Below are 19,513 nucleotides of genomic sequence, written 5' to 3'. Positions count from 1 at the left end.
TTTGTGTGACTTGTACACCATTAGTGCTACTGTCATCATGTTCAACATGTATGAATTGACTCAATTGGAGTTTATTACTAAGAATTAGATCATCATGTTTATCAGGTAGAGAAACATAGGTGGCATAAGATGAATCTGACACCTTGAGATAAAACCCTTGGTTTAGGAAGAGTTTACCACCAGCTAGTACAGGGACAATGCTCACTACTTGCAATAGAGATGACCTGTGCTCACCAATAATCTTCATATCTGTGTTCATATGCTGTGGAAGCTTGAATAGAACACCAGGAATCGAAATAGCCATGGTTGGGGACTTCAATATGCATCACTCTAAGAAAACCTAGATGGAGAATTTCAATCTCTCCTATGAGAACACAACAAATCTTAAGGAAGCATTGGAAAAATAAGGGCTTTTACCTAGAAAATGAATCTTGGCAGGTACCAGAGAGGGAAAATGAAAGTTGTTACCCAGAAAAGTTAAATTGTACAAATCCAAACCAAAAAAGTTGTTACAAATTTTTTGGATTGCACTTACCGGTTGACCGGCCGGACGATCAGTTGGTCGTCCCCTCGGACAATCTATGTTTTGCTAATAGCTAAAAATTCACCGTTGGAGAACTTAATATCAGATAGAGGAATTCATTAAATTTTTACTCAGACTTGATGAAATATTTGGTGAACCGTTAGAGATTTCTTAAGTAAGATGCATTTAAAAAAATAAAAAATAAAATTACTTAAAATTTTAAAAATATTCACTAAAAATAAAAAAAAAAACACGAAAAAATATAAAATTAAATTCAGAAAACTGAAACCAAACCCACTGAATTCTTTTCTTTCCTTTCTTTTCTCTTTTTTACTTTGTCCAAACAAGATAGGTGAGAAATCATGTTATGTTTTCTTTTCTTTTATTCATCCAAATAATGATAAAAATAATCATTTTTTTTCTTTTCTCACTTAGGTGAGAAAGCACAATAATATATATATATATATATATATTTTCCTCATTTCACCTCACAATCTAAACGGAGTGCACACAGCTATATATTGATCATGGAACTCTTATATCTTTCAATCTATAAAATAATAAATAAGTTTTTTTTTAAAAAAAACTTTTTCTTTCTTTGGTGATTTTTTTAAAAATATTTTGTTAAAAATGTTTACTTTTCACGTTTGTCTATAAGGATTTAAGAAATAATTTTTTAAAAAAATTGAAAAAGTTTACTAGAAGACCATAAAAAAATTCTAAAAAATTGACTTCTCTAGCTTTTCTTTTTGTTTTTAGTAGACTTTTGTTAACCTTCTTATATTCTACTTTTCAAGCCTTTCTAGTTTGGTGGATCTTACAAGTGATCGCCCACCAAACCCGAATTATTTTGTGAAATTAAATGATTAATGCGAGAGAAGTCAAACTCTATTAATTGTGAAATGATTGAATTTAATTATATGATCAAATTTTATACACGTAGAAGAATAGTAAAATTTAATACTCAAAACTGATCACTATGATATCAAGAATACACTATATTTGAAAAATTATCTAAAAACATATATTTATAAATTACAATCATTTTAGGTATAATTTATAAATCATAATTTCCAAGCAAAAGTTCATTTTCCTTATAATATTATTGTTCTATAACAACGGTAAATCGTAGTTTGCCATTTTATGTTTGGTTATTTTCGTTTTGATATTTGAATTTTTTTTTTTTCATTTTAACCTTTCATAATTTAAATTTTTTTGAATTTTCTTGTAAAGTTAATTTTGTTTTAAAATTAGATAGAAAATATTACATTAAGTGCTACATGATATAAAAATTATATTCTTATATTCTAGTTTAGATTTGTGTTAAAAGTGTAAATTACATATAATAAAATAATTTTATAACATTTGATTATCAGTACGTTTATTTTTTTGGGGTCCGATTTTAAATATAAATTAGTAAAAACTCGAAACATGAATAATTAAATTAAAAAAAAAAATTAATTAATTAATTAAAGATCGAAGGCAAATAATGGTCAAATACAAAAAGTGGACAAATTTTCCCACAACAAAGTACATCATTGTTCACAAAAAGAACCTTTTTGACTTATTCGACAAAAGTACAAAGTCAACTTAGGGTTGGTTTGGCAAGAGTTTATTGGGTTTTTTTGACTCAATGAGCCATAAAAGATAGAATAGGCTTATGAGCCACAATAGACAAAACATCCCATCTAACCCCATAATTATTACACTCTTCTCTCACAAAAAAATCAAAAAAGTCAAAAAGCCAAAAGTCCTTCCCAAACTAAGCTTTTGAGCCCAGGCTCATATAGTCAAAAAAGTCAAAAAGCCAACTCACTTCCCAAACGGAGGCTTAAACCAACTCAACATTAAAAAAAAAAGAAAAAAGGAAAGAATTCTCTGTCATATGTGATCGAATTAGAGAGTATTGTTATATCCGTGAGAGCCTACCATGGGTCTCATTTCGATAATCTGAATCGTTCAATATGTAGAAATTGTCAAGTACTATATGTTTGTAAAATATCACATTGATCAGACATCAATAGCTATGTGATATAATCAGATTTTTGTAAACTGCTTATTTTTTACCGTACATTTTTTTCATACAAAACTAATTTGATCACATAACTATCGATATCTGATCAACATAATTTTTTTATAGGTATATAATATTCGACGATTTTTACATATTACATGGTTTGGATTATCAAAACGGGACCCATGGTAGGTTTTTATGGATCTAACAATACTCTCTAGTTCGTGATTGGATTGAGGGAAGTCCTTTCCAAAAAAAAAAAAAAAAACCTTCAAACTTTCAAAACAAATCAAGAGCAACTAGTTAAAAGTTGGTTTTTTAATATGGTGTGGAAAATAAGTTAAAAGTTAATTTTTTAATTTTTTAAAAAAAAAATAAAAAGGTGATATAATCTAAAAAGTTAAAAAAATTGTTTTTAATCTCTTTGTCAAAAGAAGCATAAGTTGTCACTTCACAAAAAATATTTTAGTTGATTTTTTTGAGTTAGGGACTTTTTTAGCTTGAAGTCTTGGTTGAGAACAAATTATTTTAGTAATTTTTTTGACTTTTTATGAAAAGATGTACAGAAAAGTAGAAAAAGTGATGTGACAACTTATAGTGACTTTTTGATTAAAACATGTAGTTGCCAAACGAGGCCTAATGCCTATTTTGCCAATTGGGTTTTTTTACATGTTTTTTCAAAAAAAAAAAAACTCAAAAAATTAGTTTTCAACCTACTTCTCAAAATAGACCTAAAAGTTCGTTTGGGTTAGTTTTTTTAACTTTTATGAAAGAAAATGAAATGATTATAATTTAAATATGATATTTTATCTTATTAACTTATTTCACTTATTTTGTCTTTTATATTTTTTTAATCCCAACCCACTAAGCTAAATGTTGAATTTTATACGTGTAGAAGGATAGTAAAAGTTTAATGGGATTTTTTTTTTTAGGGTCCCTGATATTAAAATTTTATAGCATAAGAGACATTCAATATTTTTATAATGTCTAAGGCCCCTCAACATTGATCTAGAGAAATTTCAATCCAGAGAAATTCTTCCCGGAGAAATTCTCTCCAAAGAAATTCTGGATTTTCCAAAGAATTTCTCTGGGTGCAACCCAGAGAAAATTCAAATTTCTCTGGGTCATTTTGACCAATTTTCTCTGGATCGTAAAGACACAACATTATTTTAGGAAATCATTTTATCCAATTTTCTCTGGGTTCAAATTCAAATTCAAATTTCTCTGAGTTTATTTATAAATCAGAGAATATTCAAGTTTCTTTGGATTTATTTTAACCAATTTTCTCTGAATTGTAAAGACACTATTGTTTTATGAAATCCAGAGAAATTTTCAAATATTTGTGAATAGAGTCAGAGAAAATTTCTTTGAGTTAACAAATTTCTCTGGCTCTACTCACAAGAATTTCTCTGACTTTGTGTAATATGTAAGCCAACAATACAATTTTTACTAACAAATTCACAAATTTCTCTGCATCAAAATCAGAGAAATTCTCTCCAAACCAAACAAATCAGAGAAATTCTCTGGATTGAAAGCAGAGAAATCCAGAGAATTTCTCTCTATTTGCAGCAGAGTTGTGTCTAACTTGGATTTTTCCATCCAAAACGTTGAAAAATGAATTCAGCTTTCATGTTATAAAGACTGTTGGGGAATCATTTTTTTCTTCTATACTCTTCTGCTTGCTACTTTGGAAGATTCATGCCCCTCTTTTCAAAACCATAACCTACCATAGTGGACTTCAAAGAGATTTCATACGCAAAATCTTCAGCTAGTTTATAATTGATCGAGTCTAAGGGAAAAGTGATTTTACATTTGTTGTCACGACCCAAACCCGGTACCCAAAGGCTCAGCGTCGTAACAAGATAAAAATAAAATAATTCGGATAATTTTGTAGTCACAGCGCAAACGGATAAATTAAATAAATTAAAATAAATAACTGGGTACCAACTGTTTATTTAAAAGGAAATAAAACATAGTCATTTCAGTTTCACTGTATTACAAGAGTTTAATAATAAAAGATAGAAATCTTAAAAAAAAAACAAAATAACATAGCGATTCATTTTCCATCTTGATTCCACTAAACCTCGTCACCTGAAAGGGGTAACAGTTATAAGCACATAACAGAGTGAGAAATATTATACTATAAGGGGCACAAAATGGCCATGGATATTTATTTAAGCTAAAACATTATAAATTGAGTTGAGTTGAATATACAAATTATTTAAGTGTCAGAAATTGAAATAATCACTATAACCACGGTACATCACTAAGTGACAAGCACTACACTGGTCAATGGATCCATGACAAACACTGGACAACAAAGTGGTCAAACACTAGCCAATGGTTATTTAAGTCCCCCAAGGCATGGGACTCCCGTGGTGGTACTCACAAAACATATTTTCATATAAGGTCATAGACAAATATCCTTTAAAGATAAAACAAACATATCCATGGGCTTCACTTTTAAGCAAATAGGGTTCAGAAATAAAACCACGTAGCTGAAACTTTTATAAAACATAACTTTTATTAATATATTAATAAAACATAAATTATATAAAATAGATTTTGGTAAGTTAAAACATAAGTAAAATACTTTTTGGTAATTCAAGGAAGAATATAACTCACCTTAAATTACTTCCTTTATTCTTCCTTTCCACTCAAGCTTCTCACCCGAGCCATCCTCTTTCCTACTCTCTATTTATTTTTTCCGTTGCCTTAACATACCAACCTTCTCTATTTATAGGAAAGACACTCTTGGATAACAAGCTACGGAGTCCATAAATTGACGCGTGTAGTCTCCGGTCCACCTTTATCTTGTTATTTATGAACTAGTTTGATTTTATCTTTTTATTTCTTTGACTGTTGACTCATTTTGACCACTTTACCACTTTAAACATTATTATCTTCTTTGGTAATCCACAATGATTCTTAAAAATTACGTATAATAATAAGTTAGGTTCACGTCTAAAAACCTCACTACCTAACTATAAATTACCACTTACCACTTATTAAAATATTTAATGTGTAGTATTTCACAACGTATTTTTTTAACTATCAAATTCCCAATCTCCTAAATTATGCCTTGATTTATTATTATCATTGTCACTACATGTATATATATACTTATTTTTTTTTTTTATTATTATTATTATTATTATTATTATTATTATTATTATTATTATTATTATTATTATTATTATTATTATTATTATTACTACTATTATTATTATTATTATTATTATTATTTTTAATTTCTGAGTTCTATTTATTGAAATGTTAAGTTTAAAATATTCGGGTGTCACATTTCTCCTCTCCTTAAAAGAAGTTTGTCCTCAAACTTGACCTACTTTGGTTTTCGAAGAGGTGTGGGTATTTGGCTCGCATTTGGCTTTCAGTTTCCCACGTTGATTCTTCGACACGATAGTTTCTCCATAAGATCTTTACGAGGGGTATAGTTTTATTTCGAAGGATCTGATCACGACGATCGAGAATCTGTACAGGTTGCTCTTCGTAGGAGAGATCTTCTTGAACTTCTAGGTTTTCATTGTCGACAACATGCTCTGGATCTCGAAGATATCGACGAAGCATCGAAACATGAAACACATTATAGACATTGGATAGTTCGGGTGGAAGCGCAAGACGATCTGCTACAGGACCAATCCTTTCAAGTATCTCGAATGGGCCGATGTATCGTGGTCTCAACTTTCCTCGTTTTCCAAATCGGATTACCCTTTTGTCGGTGAGATTTTAAGGAACACATGATCTCCTATTTGAAATTCTAAGTCTCGTCTTCGTGTATCTGCATAGCTTTTATGGCGGCTCTGGGCAGTGCGAATTCGTTGTTGGATGAGTTGAATTTTATCACTCGTTACTTGCACGATCTCGGGGCCTAATGATTTTCTGTCTCCGACTTCCGTCCAACACAGAGGTGATCGACATTTTCTTCCATACAGTGCCTCGTACGGTGCCATTCCAATACTTGCATGGTAGTTATTATTATACGTGAACTCCACTAAAGGTAGGTGGTCATCCTAGTTACCTTTGAGGTCTAGTACGCACAAACATAACATATCTCCCAAAGTCTGGATCATCCTTTCAGATTGCTTATCAGTTTGCGGGTGGTAAGCCGTGCTAAACCTTAGAGTGGTTCCCAAAGCTTCCTGTAGTTTGTTCCAGAAGTGAGACACGAAACGGAGGTCTCTATCGGATACGATTGAAACTGGGGTGCCGTGCAAGCGAACGATTTCCTTAATGTAGAGAGTAGCGAACTTAGAGAGGGAGTACATGATTCTGATTGGTAGAAAATGCACCGACTTCGTCAATCGATCTACGATAACCCATATTGCATCATTCTTCGAGACTGATTGCGGTAGCCTGATCACGAAATCCATAGTAATATGCTCCCATTTCTATTCGGGAATAGGGAGTGGTTGCAACATACCTGCAAGTCTCTAATGCTCTACTTTAACTTGTTGACAACGTAAGCATTTGGAGACATAGTTTGCTATGTCTTTCTTTATTCCTGTCCACCAGAAGTGTTCCTGCAGATTGTGATACATCTTCGCATTGCCAGGATGGATCGCAACCTTCGAGCTATGAGCTTCTACCAATATCTTTTTCTTGAGTTCTTGGAGGTCGGGTACGCAAATTCAATTTTGAAATTTTAGCATCCCATTGCTTATTGTAAAGTCAGGATCAGGCGTTTTTCCTTGCTCCTTGTACTTTTTCTTCAAAAGTTTATCTTCACATTGGCGGGCTCTAATTTCTTCAATCAACTCGGGTTCCACGATTATGTTGGCGAGCAATCCATGGATCTTGCGGGGAACGAGGGTACATGCCAAACTTTTGGTCGTTTTTCGACTTAGTGCGACTGCTACTACATTAGCTTTGCTGAGATGATGATGGATCTCTATATCGTAGTCCTTCATAAATTCTAGCCATCGTCGTTGCCTCATATTCAATTCCTTCTGTGTAAACAGATATTTGAGACTTTTGTGATCAGTGTAGATTTCGCAGGCTACTCCGTAGAGATAATGACACCAGATTTTGAGGGCGAAGATCATCGCAGCCAATTCTAAATCATGAGTTGGATAGTTCCTTTCGTGAGTCTTTAGTTGGCGAGAGGCATAAGCAATGACCTTCCTGTTTTGCATAAGAACGCAACCCAAACCATTGTATGAGGCATCGCTGTAAATTATAAACCCTTATGTTTCCGCAGGGAGCGCTAGTATTGGAGTCGTCACAAGTTTGTCCTTTAATTCTTGGAAACAACGTTCCTGCTTGTCCGTCCACTCAAAGGGTATGTTCTTTTGAGTTAGCTGGGTCAATGGTGAAGCTATCTTCGAGAAGTCTTGCACAAAGCGGCGGTAGTAGCCGGCTAGGCCCAAGAAGCTTCGAATTTCTGACACGTTAGTAGGTCGTGGCCAATCCACGATTACTGTAACCTTTTGGGGATCAACTGAAATGCCATCTTTGTTAATGACGTGACCGAGGAAGTGTACACTAGTGATCCAGAATTCGCATTTCTTCAACTTGGCATAGAGTTTGTGATCACGTAATGTCTGTAGAACTTTTCGCAAGTGGTGTTCATGATCTTCTGGCGATTTGGAGTATATGAGAATGTCGTCAATGAAGACAATGACAAACTCATCCAGATAAGGTTTGAATACTCGATTCATGAGGTCCATAAAGGCCGCTGGAGCATTGGTGACGCCAAATGGCATGACGAGGAACTCGTAGTGCCCATAACGGGTTCTGAAGGTAGTTTTTTCGATGCTTTCTGTTTTGACTTTTAGTTGATGGTAACCAGAACGCAAGTTAATTTTTTAGAACACTTGGGCACCTTGCAGTTGATCAAACAAGTCGTCAATTCGCGACAGGGGGTACCGATTTTTGATGGTGACTTTATTTAGCTCTCGATAGTCGATACACAATCTCATTGTACCATCCTTTTTCTTTACGAACAGTACCAGAGCTCCCCATGGTGAGGTACTTGGTCGGATGAAGCTTTTATTCAGTAGTTCTTGGAGTTGAGTTTTTAGTTCCTTCAATTCTGCCATGGACATGCGGTAAGGGGTCTTTGAGATTGGTTGTATACCAGGTTGGGTTTCAATGGTGAACTCGATTTCTCGATCAACTAGGGTGCCATGCAGGTCTTCAGGAAACACATCCGGAAATTCTCGAACTATGAGGATCGCATCAAGTGTGGGGGTCTCTTGGTGAGTATCAATCACATAACAGATACAACCACAGTAACCCTTTCTTAGCAGTCATTGGGCTGTTATGAATGATATAATACAGGGAGGGGGAGAGGCTCCAGTTCCTTCGAAGACAAGCTCGAGTTGGTTTGGTGACCTGAGGAATACTTTTTTGGCTTTACAATCGATAGAGGCACGATTAGCAGCTAACCAATCCATTCCTAAGATTACATCAAAGGTACTAATACCAAGGGGCATCAAGTCCACGTGTAAGGTTTCACCTTTTAAGGATACAGTACAAGATTTGTATACATCAGTACTAAGGGCGGAATTTTCAGAGGGAAAAGACACAGATAGTATGTATCCTAAGGGCTCGGGTGTTGGCGCCAACTTGGTAGCAAAGTGTGGTGTAACAAAAGAATGAGTTGAACCAGAGTTAAAGAGAACATGGGCTAAGTGGCCACAAACAGAGAGTGTACCTGACACAACATTTTCAGTAACTTCTGGGTTTCCAAGCACTAGGGAAAAAGCTCTTCCTTGGCGTTTTTGGTCCTTTCTCGCTTCTTCAGGTACTGTGGGTTTTCAGACTGGTTCAAAGGGGCGGACGAGCGTTGGACAATTCCTCAGCCAATGGCCAACTTGGCCACATCTAAAGCATGTTCTCGTATCTTGACGGCATGGTCCCCAATGAATTCGTCCACAGGTAGAGCAAGCTGGAGTGGTGCCTCCTTTAGGATTTACAGGGCTTTGATTGTTTGGACCGGTTGAACTGGTTGTGTTCGTATTTATTCTCTTGGGAGGTGTGACACCGGGCCTTTTGTTATCTTTTTCCCAAAATCGCTTCCTCTGACTTGGCTCCCCAGATCGCAAGGCTTTAATTCTTTTTTCCGTAATGTATGCTCGATCTACCACCGCCGCATAGGTTTGTAGTTTCAGAACCTCCAGCCTGTCCTTAATTTCAGGATCCAACCCTGCTTCAAATTTCCTGACTTTTCGAGCTTCGGTGGGAATGGCATATGTCGCGAACCGGGTCAGCTGTGTGAACTTACTTTCGTATTCGGCCACTGTTATGGTTCCTTGCCTTAGATGTATGAATTCTAATGCTTTTTGTTCCCGTAATGAATCTGGAAAGTACTTTTCATAGAATACTTCTAAAAATCTCGCCCAAATCACAATATCTTCCTTTTCCAGGGTAAGGAGCCACCATTCCTGTGCATCGTCTTTGAGGGTGAAGGTGGCAAAAGTCACCTTCTGTCTTTCTGTGCAAGGTAGTGCGCGGAAGATTTTCTCCATGTCCTTGACCCAAGCCTTTACTACTAGTGGGTTTGGACTGCCGATAAACGTGGTGGGTTTCAGCTCCTGAAATTGTTTAATCGTAGTCGGTTCTTCTCATCTTTCTAATGTCCCATTGGTTATGCTGCTTTGCAAGGCCTGTAAAAAGTTGGTAACTACCCTTTCCATGATCTGTTCCATTGGGATGGTACCGCTGACTGATGATCCGGTTTCATTTCTTTCGCTGGCCATTACTACAAGGCAAAATGATATAAGCGTGACATCACATTGATACAATTTTGATACAACGTCATATATAACATATTAGTTCTATTATCACCACATTCGTATATACTGTATTAGTTTTGCTATTAATATCACCACTTTCATATATAACATATTAGTTTTACCATAATGTTAATATTACCACATATACATCATTGTTACCATACATAGGGTGTTAGTCTAGAGGTCACAGATTAATGTCTAATCCTACTAATACAAAAAGATTAGACTACTCATGGTCAGCTTACAAAAGGGTCTTCTGGTCAGACATCTAAGCTCACAAAAAGGGTCTTCTGGTCAGACATCTAGAATGGTCCATTAGGCCACCAGGAGAACTGGCTTCGGAAAACTGGTCCATGAAACAACCCCGGAAACTCACTTTGCATGATGGACTCAGACTCCCACCCACTAAGCTCAACTCCGAAGCAGCTCCATACTACCTGAACCATGTAAACAGGAGCACCGTGATGATAACCCCAGAATTCCCGTCCAGTAATCCGTATCAGTGTCTCTAGATATGATGCACCGTCGATAAAGTCCACAGCTGGGGTATAGACAATGTGTTGGGGAGGTGGTGCCGTGGTGCGAATGTGGCTACTAGGATAGGTGGGTCCTCTCCTTTCTGCAAAGCCTACGGGTAGAGGTGTAACCAGAAAATGTGGTGGTTCTATGTCCGGAGCAAGACCAACAACGTGGGTCGGTCCTATATACCTTTCACGAGTGCTACCTCGACTAAGTCTCCAGAATAATAAGTCCTCATCGGGGTCAGCCTGTAAATAAACGGATCTTTCCATGAGATGGTCAAGTGTTGGATGGGCTTGCCTGACAAGACTCTCTGAGCCACCCCAGCCCTCTAATTGGTTCGGGAGGAGATGAGCTTCTGGGGGCTCGTACCAGAATAGCTCCAATAGGTTCATCATGTACTACAACACAAGAAAACTTAGCCTAGACATATATATAACATGACTTATATGCGTTAGACATATCACATAATAATGCAAGTTTAATACATATATGTTCTTCTTTTTCTTTTTTTTTTATGTGAAAATTATATAAAAATTTTAAAAACTTGTACTATATATATATATATATTTTATTTTATTTTATTTATTCATTTAATTATGTATTATTATTATTATTATTATTATTTTAAAACCATTGCACTAATACCACTTTTGTCACGACCCAAACCCGGTACCCAAAGGCTCAGTGTCGTAACAAGATAAAAATAAAATAATTCGGATAATTCTGTAGTCACAGCGCAAACGGATAAATTAAATAAATTAAAATAAATAACTGGGTACCAACTGCTTATTTAAAAGGAAATAAAACATAGTCATTTGAGTTTCGCTGTATTTCAAGAGTTTAACAATAAAAGATAGAAATCTTAAAAAAAAACCAAAATAACATAGCGATGCACTTTCCATCTTGATCCCGCTAAACCTCGTCACTTGAAAGGGGTAACAGATATAAGCACATAGCAGAGTGAGAAATATTATACTATGAGGGGCACAAAATAGCCATGGATATTTATTTAAGCTAAAACATTATAAATTGAGTTGAGTTGAATACACAAATTATTTAAGTATCAGAAACTGAAATAATCACTATAACCATGGTACATCACTAAGTGACAAGCACTACACTGGTTAATGGATCCATGACAAACACTGGATCACAAAGTGGTCAAACACTAGCCAATGGTTATTTAAGTCTCCCAAGGCATGGGACTCCTGTGGTGGTACTCATAAAACATATTTTCGTATAAGGTCATAGCCAAATATTCTTTAAAGGTAAAACAAACATATCCATGGGCTTCACTTTTAAGCAAATAGGGTTCAGAAATAAAACCACGTAGCTGAAACTTTTATAAAACATAACTTTTATTAATATATTAATAAAACATAAATTATATAAAATAGATTTTGGTAAGTCAAAACATAAGTAAAATATTTTTTGGTAACTCAAGGTAGAATATAACTCACTTTAAATTACTTCCTTTATTCTTCCTTTCCACTCAAGCTTCTCACTCGAGCCGTTCTCTTTCCTACTCTCTATTTATTTTTCCCGTTGCCTTAACATACCAACCTTCTCTATTTATAGGAAAGACACTCTTGGATAACAAGCTACGGAGTCCGTAAATTGACGCGTGTAGTCTCCGGTCTACCCTTATCTTGTTATTTATGAACTTGTTTGATTTTTTCTTTTTATTTCTCTAACCGTTGACTCATTGTGACCACTTTACCACTTTAAACATTATTATCTTCTTTGGTAATCCACAATGATTCTTAAAAATTATGTATAATAATAAGTTAGGTTCACGTCTAAAAACCTCACTACCCAACTATAAATCACCACTTACCATTTATTAACTTACCATTTATTAAAATATTTAATGTGTAATATTTCACAACGTATTTCTTTAACTATCAAATTCTCAATCTCCTAAATTATGCCTTGATTTATTATTATCATTGCCACTACATGTATATATATATACTTATTTTATTATTATTATTATTATTATTTATTATTTTTAATTTCTGAGTTCTATTTATCGAAATGTTAAATTTAAAACATTCGGGTGTCACATTTGTGGCCAACCAAACACGAGCGTTTTGTTATTAGATTATAAACAAATATTACCCAATGCATTTGGATATAGGTTAACCACAATCCATCCGTGTATCTCTAATTATATATCTCGTCAATGATAAATATGAAGGTGCTACATTTGAACTGAATCAGAAACTACTTTGTTTAGTCTTTACGGAAGCCTTACTTGGATCTAAATATAGCTAAATCTGAACCTAACTTTTCAAACTGATGAGAGGAGGTCAACCTAGTATTAATTCATATATGAATTGGGTTAGTTTGCCAGGTTGGACTCATACCTGCGCTTCTTTTATGAGTTGAGAATGGATATGGAAATCCCAGTATCTCATTATGTGTTAGAAGAACAATTTTGCATTTTAAAAAGCTTTAGCGTTGATTTCTTACCTTTGCTTGATAGTTGATACTTGGTGTCATTTGCAGACCGAGAGGGTAATTTTTGGTGAAAATTGGGCCGAGCTGTGAGATGGACTTTGTGGCCCAACGTACGAAGGACTGTGTAAAAAAGGCCATAATGTTACACCGGCCAAAAGAGGTAAAGTTACTCCGGCCCAAGAGAGGTAAAATTACTTCGGCCCAAGAATAGTAAAGTTACTTTGGTCCGGGCAAGTTGGAGCTAGACCGGTCTCAGAGTTAGTCCGGTCATAATGTATCCTGAATAAGTCGGTCTGGCGGTATCTTTGAGTTAGACCGACCTAAGAGTTATACCGGGCGCAATTTTGTTAAGTTTGGTCCAACCGTGCCATGGGTTGAGCAAGAGAGAACTGAGATAAGGAGGAGTAAAAGCAGAACCGAACTAAGGTTGTTCGGCCTACACAGTGGCTCAGCATAGTCAAGTTTATTTCGGTCTTGTTGTAGTTCGGCCATGGTATAAACCATCTCACTTGGTTTAAGCAGTGAGGGGGGTGTTGAAGGATAAACATTATCTTTCAGGAGTATGAATCCTAGGAGGACTCTGCATGGAGAGTATGAGTCCTACTAGGATTGTGCCACTCGAAACCTATAAAAGCTCACAAACATCACCTTGGAGGAGGTAACAGAACACAACACAATTTTGCTTTTTAAGAACATAGAGCTTTGTCTATTTGTCAAGTTTACTGACTTAGGCATCGGAGAGGTTTCCAGCACACACCTGCCGGCTAGCTCACGTTTGTGTTTTCAGGTGACAAAGCGACGTCGTACGGAGGAGCGTGGACTTAGTCAACAGGATTATACGAGAAGGTGTATTTCTTTCCCGTACAATTGGCGCCGTCTGTGGGAAGAACAGACAAGAACAAAAACCTCTTGACTAAGCTTCTCCTTTTCTCAATCAATGGCACACATTGAAGAATTGCCGCAGTCCGCCGTCGACGGGCTAACTCCGGATGGGGGCGCAAGACGTGAAGGATTACCCTCTGTCCCTCCCATGGCGGACTTGGAACCCCAACGACATAGCTCCAGGAGGGATGGAAGGGGAAGACGAACTAACAGCCCCCGTCACTCTCGTTCACAAAGTCCTGACAGGCAAAGGAGAAGGATTGACCCTCAAGCCCTAGAAGACCGTGTAAAGGAGCAAGATGAATTGATAAGGAAGATGGCGGCGGACATGGAGGCTTTGAAACGCCAGATGAAGAAAAAAGAAGTGGCGATAGGAGAGGGGCGCAAAAACAAGACGCCCCCTCGCCACTCAGAAAATCGTAGTAGGAACACTACACCCTCGCAAGAAGAGAGCAGAAGCCTCAGGACAGGCGACACTCATTCCTTATCTTCCAGAACTCGTCACTCCAGGTCTGAGAGGACGAGATCTGAAAGATCATACACTGAAGGAAGCACATATTGGCCCTCACATTCGCACCAAACCAGATCTAGACAGACAGAGCTGCCCAGGTCATCCGACTTACGAACCGTGCTCGAAGAAAAAGCACGATGCAAGGAGGATGCCAGAGCGCGAGATCCACACAGAGTCTCTGCCTTACAGCGGTTGGCTTCTCGGACGCATGGAAGCGTCGAGGTTGGAATGCCAATACCGCGCCCAGCATACGAACCAACGGACAAAGCCTTAGCAAGACTACAGACTTCACCGTTTGTTCCGGCGATCGAAAACGCGCCCCTACCAACAGGCTTCCTTCAGCCGAAATTCACTACATATGAAGGGAAGACGGACCCGTATTCACACTTGAGCCACTTTCGCCAAGTCATGGCCGTATACAGGCGAAACGAGGCCTTAATGTGCATACTCTTCCCATCAAGCCTTGGCGACCTAGGCTTGACTTGGTTCGAAAAACTTCCAGAGGGCAGCATAACCTCCTAGGCTCAATTGGCAGAAGCGTTCGTAACAAGGTTCCGAACAAACACAAAAACACCGGTGGAGATCGACCAGTTACTCTCCATCGACATGGGGGATAAAGAGACCCTTAGATCCTATAACAGTCGCTACTGGGAAACATTCAATCAGATTGGGGACTGCCCTACCAATCTTGCCATTGCGCAATATAAAAGAGGCCTTCCAGTCGGGAACAGACTAAGGGACTCAATCACCATGACGCCACCCCTTACCATGGAAGCCCTGATGGAGAGAGTGCATTAGCACATCAGGGTAGAAGAGGATGGCGCACGTGCCAAAGCAAAATCTAGTGCGACCGCAGTACCAGAAAAGAAAACCTCAGCAAAGGTCAATACAGTAGATCGTCAGAATAGAAACGGACGTGGCAGACGAGATAACGGAGAAGACCCAGACAAAAGATGGTTAAGAATCCGCACTGCTATAACAACGGTGTTCAAAAAACCGATATATCGGATTCTGAGCGAAATAAAAGAAGAGCCTTTCGTCAAGTGGCCAGCTAAGCTAGGAGAAGCTCAGAAAGACTACGATGATAGATCACGGTGCACCTTCCACAAAGAAAAGGGGCACCGAACTGAGAATTGCGCGCCGTTGAGACAGCACTTGGAAGAATTGGTAGCCGCTGGTCACTTGGACAAATACATTGAAGGAGGGACACAGCCAGCCCCTCAGGATCATAATAACCCCAATGGAATGCCAATCGACGCCCCACCACAAGGCATCATCAATGTAATACATGGAATCTTTGAACCTGAGCGTGTATGCGAGCTCAAGGGATCAATCAAAAAGGCTGAGCACTTTAGAGAAGTACAAAGTGCCCAACCTGCCATTAAGAAGGGGAAGACAGAGGCAACAAACGTCATGTCCTTTTCAGACAAAGACTTAGATCGAATATACTGCCCCCACAATGATGCCTTGGTCGTCACTCTCCGAGTCAAGGATTTTGACGTCAAACGGATTCTGATTGACCAGGGTAGTTCATGTGAGATCATGTACTACGAAACATTCAAACAGCTGAAGCTGCAAGACAAAGACTTGGCGCCTGCCGTGTCTCCCCTGATTGGATTCAACTCCATGCCAGAATGGCCCATCGGCAAGATAATTCTTCCAGTCAGAGCAGGAAGCGTGACAAAACAAGTGGAGTTCTGGGTGTTGAAAGTTCCCTCCACTTACAACATCATCCTGGGCAGAACATGGCTGCATGCCATGCGATCGGTGGCATCATCTTACCACCAAGTAATGAGGTTCCCCAACGACACTGGTATAATAGAAGAAGTCTATGGGGATCAGATCATGTCAAAACAATGCTTCACCACGGTGAATGGCAGCCGCGCTGCCAAAGGATACGTTCATTCGGTGGAAGAACCAGAAAGTAATGAACTATTTGCAAATGTCGGCAAAGCGGCGGATCAGAAAGCGGTGGAGGACTTGGTAGAGGTAAAAATAGATGAAAAGAACCCGGATAAGTTCTTTTTGCTCGGTTCGTCGTTGTCCAGCACTGAGAGATTAGAGGTCTTGGAATTCTTAACCTCTAACATCGAAGTGTTCGCCTGGACACCCTACGACATGCCAGGCATTGACCCAAACTTTATCTGTCACCAACTCAATGTCCACCCATCCGCCAGACCAGTCATGCAGTGCACTCGTAGATCGGCACTTCACCATGCCGAAATAGTGGCAGAAGAAGTTGGTAACCTGCTGGAGGCAGGAGCAATTAGAGAGGTGCACTACCCAAAATGGATCTCCAACACGGTCGTAGTACCAAAGAAGAATGGCAAATGGCGTGTCTGCGTCGATTACAAAACAGTCAACAAGGCGTGCCCAAAAGACAGCTTTCCTCTACCAAGGATAGATCAACTGGTAGACCTAACGGCAGGACACAATCGACTAAGCTTTCTGGATGCATACAGAGGCTACCACCAAATCGCCATGCATGAACCAGACCAGGAGGTCACATCCTTTACAACACCAAGAGGACTATATTGCTACAAGGTCATGCCCTTTGGCCTAAAGAACGCAGGGGCGACATTCCAACGAATGGTCACCAAGATGTTTGAACCATTGTTAGGCAGAACAATGGAGGCTTACATCGACGACATGGTGGTCAAAAGCAAGGATAAGAATGACCATCTCAAGGACTTGGGAGAAATGTTTGAAGTCTTGAAGAAGCACAAGTTGCGCCTCAATGCATCCAAGTGCGCATTCGGAGTAGGATCAGGCAAATTCTTAGGCTTCCTTGTGACCAACCGGGGTATAGAAGCAGACCCCTCTCAGATCAAAGCAATCCAGGAGTTGGAGAGACCAAACTCAGTCAAAGAAGTGCAGCATCTCACCGGCATGGCAGCTGCGCTCAACCGATTTATAAGCAAGTCATCAGACAGGCTGCGACCATTCTTTCAAGCTTTAAAGGCCAAGTTTGAGTGGGATGAAGAATGCAACCAAGCTCTGGAGAGCTTAAAGGAATATATGTCTTCCCCACCACTGCTTGTCACCCCGGTACCTGGTGAAGAACTCTTCTTATACCTGGCAGTCTCTCAGCACGCAGTTAGCGCAGTGTTGGTTCGTGCAGAAGGAATCCAACACCTGCCCATCTATTATGTTAGCAAGACATTGCTGGGAGCCGAAACGAGGTATTTGCCACTAGAGAAGCTAGCATTAGCCTTGATGATGGCCTCAAGGAAATTGGCACACTACTTTCATGCCCACACCATAGTTGTCCTCACAGCTTTTGCACTAAAAGCTTTGTTTGAGAGGGCGAACTTTTCTGGGCGAATCTTGAAGTGGGCAGTAGAGTTGGGACAATTCGACATCAAGTTCCAACCCAGAACCGCAGTAAAAGCCCAATCCTTGGCAGACTTCGTCGCAGAATTTACTCTTGGAAGTCATCATATCTGCCCAGTCGACCTAACTGACACAACCGAACTAGGGATGGAAGTTGACGCCGGAATAGCGCAACCCCTAGCGGAAAGCACTCAGTCAGATTCCAAGGCAGACCAGACTAAAAACAGCAAAGAAGAAACAAACCAAGACTCAACAGTCCAATCAGATGGCAAGGGGCAGACAGCAAGCATGGACATTGAAGAAAACACCACTCTTGACCCCACGACATCATTTGACCCTTCCACTTGCTGGAAGTTGTTCGTTGGAGAGATGTGGAAGCTCTTTGTGGATGGAGCATCCAACCGGCATGGTGCAGGACTTGGCATAGTCCTCATCTCTCCAGACGGCCTGGTTATAGAGCAAGCAATCAACCTTGGCTTCCCAGCATCCAACAATGAAGCGGAGTATGAAGCGTTTCTTGCAGGACTTAAATCAGCATACTACATGAAGGCCGCCGAACTAATGGTCTACAGTGACTCGCAGTTGGTGGTAAACCAAATTTCTGGCGACTATGAAGCAAAGGATGACAGAATGGCCAAGTACCAAGAATTGGTCAGAACAGAAATCAAGAAGTTTGATGTAGTAAGGATAGAACAAATTGGCAGGGAGGAAAACAGCAGAGCAGACGAACTAGCAGGCTTTGCCTCATGGCAGACGCATCCATCCCTCATCCATTGCTCATCGACTACTTACCAAAACCAATCATAGAAGATCCCGAAGCAGAAGAGGTATGTTGCGCAGAATTAGGCCCCTCTTGGATGGATCCCATCATCCTGTTCCTAAAAGACGGCATCCTACCAGAAGAAAAAAAAGAAGCCAACAGAATAAGAGCGAAGTCACAGCGATTTTGGCTATCTCCATCTTTGGCATTATACAAGAAGTCATTCTCAGGGCCTTACCTAAAATGTGTTCATCCCAGCAAAGTGGAAGCATTCTTGTTCGAAATACACGAAGGGGTGTGCGGAAGCCATCAAGGAGGAAGATCGCTAGCTTACAGGGCTATTTCGCAAGGATATTGGTGGCCATATATGCAGGCAGACTCAGAGAAATATGTGAACAAGTGTGAGAAATGCCAAAAATTCGCGCACCAAATACATCAACTAGCAAGAGAACTCCTACCATTAACTAGCCCATGGCTTTTCGCAATGTGGGGCTTGGACATAGTAGGACCACTTCCAACAGCACCCGGCAACAGGAAGTTCTTTCTCGCAGCAACAGACTACTTCACAAAGTGGGTGGAAGCAGAAGCATTGGCATCAATCAAAGAAAAAGATGTGAAGAAGTTCGTTTGGCAGAATATCATCACTCGGTTTGGCATACCAAATGCCCTAATCTCAGACAATGGTACTCAGTTCGACGGTAGAATCTTCAGAAGCTTTTGTGAAGAATACAAGATAGAATTCTACAAT

Source organism: Camellia sinensis, chromosome 8 (assembly GCF_055761805.1).
Source record: "Camellia sinensis isolate YWXY chromosome 8, ASM5576180v1, whole genome shotgun sequence".
NCBI classification, from domain to species: Eukaryota; Viridiplantae; Streptophyta; class Magnoliopsida; order Ericales; family Theaceae; genus Camellia; species Camellia sinensis.
The sequence above is the reverse complement of the archived record's forward strand: the minus strand, read 5'-3'. Positions refer to the sequence as shown.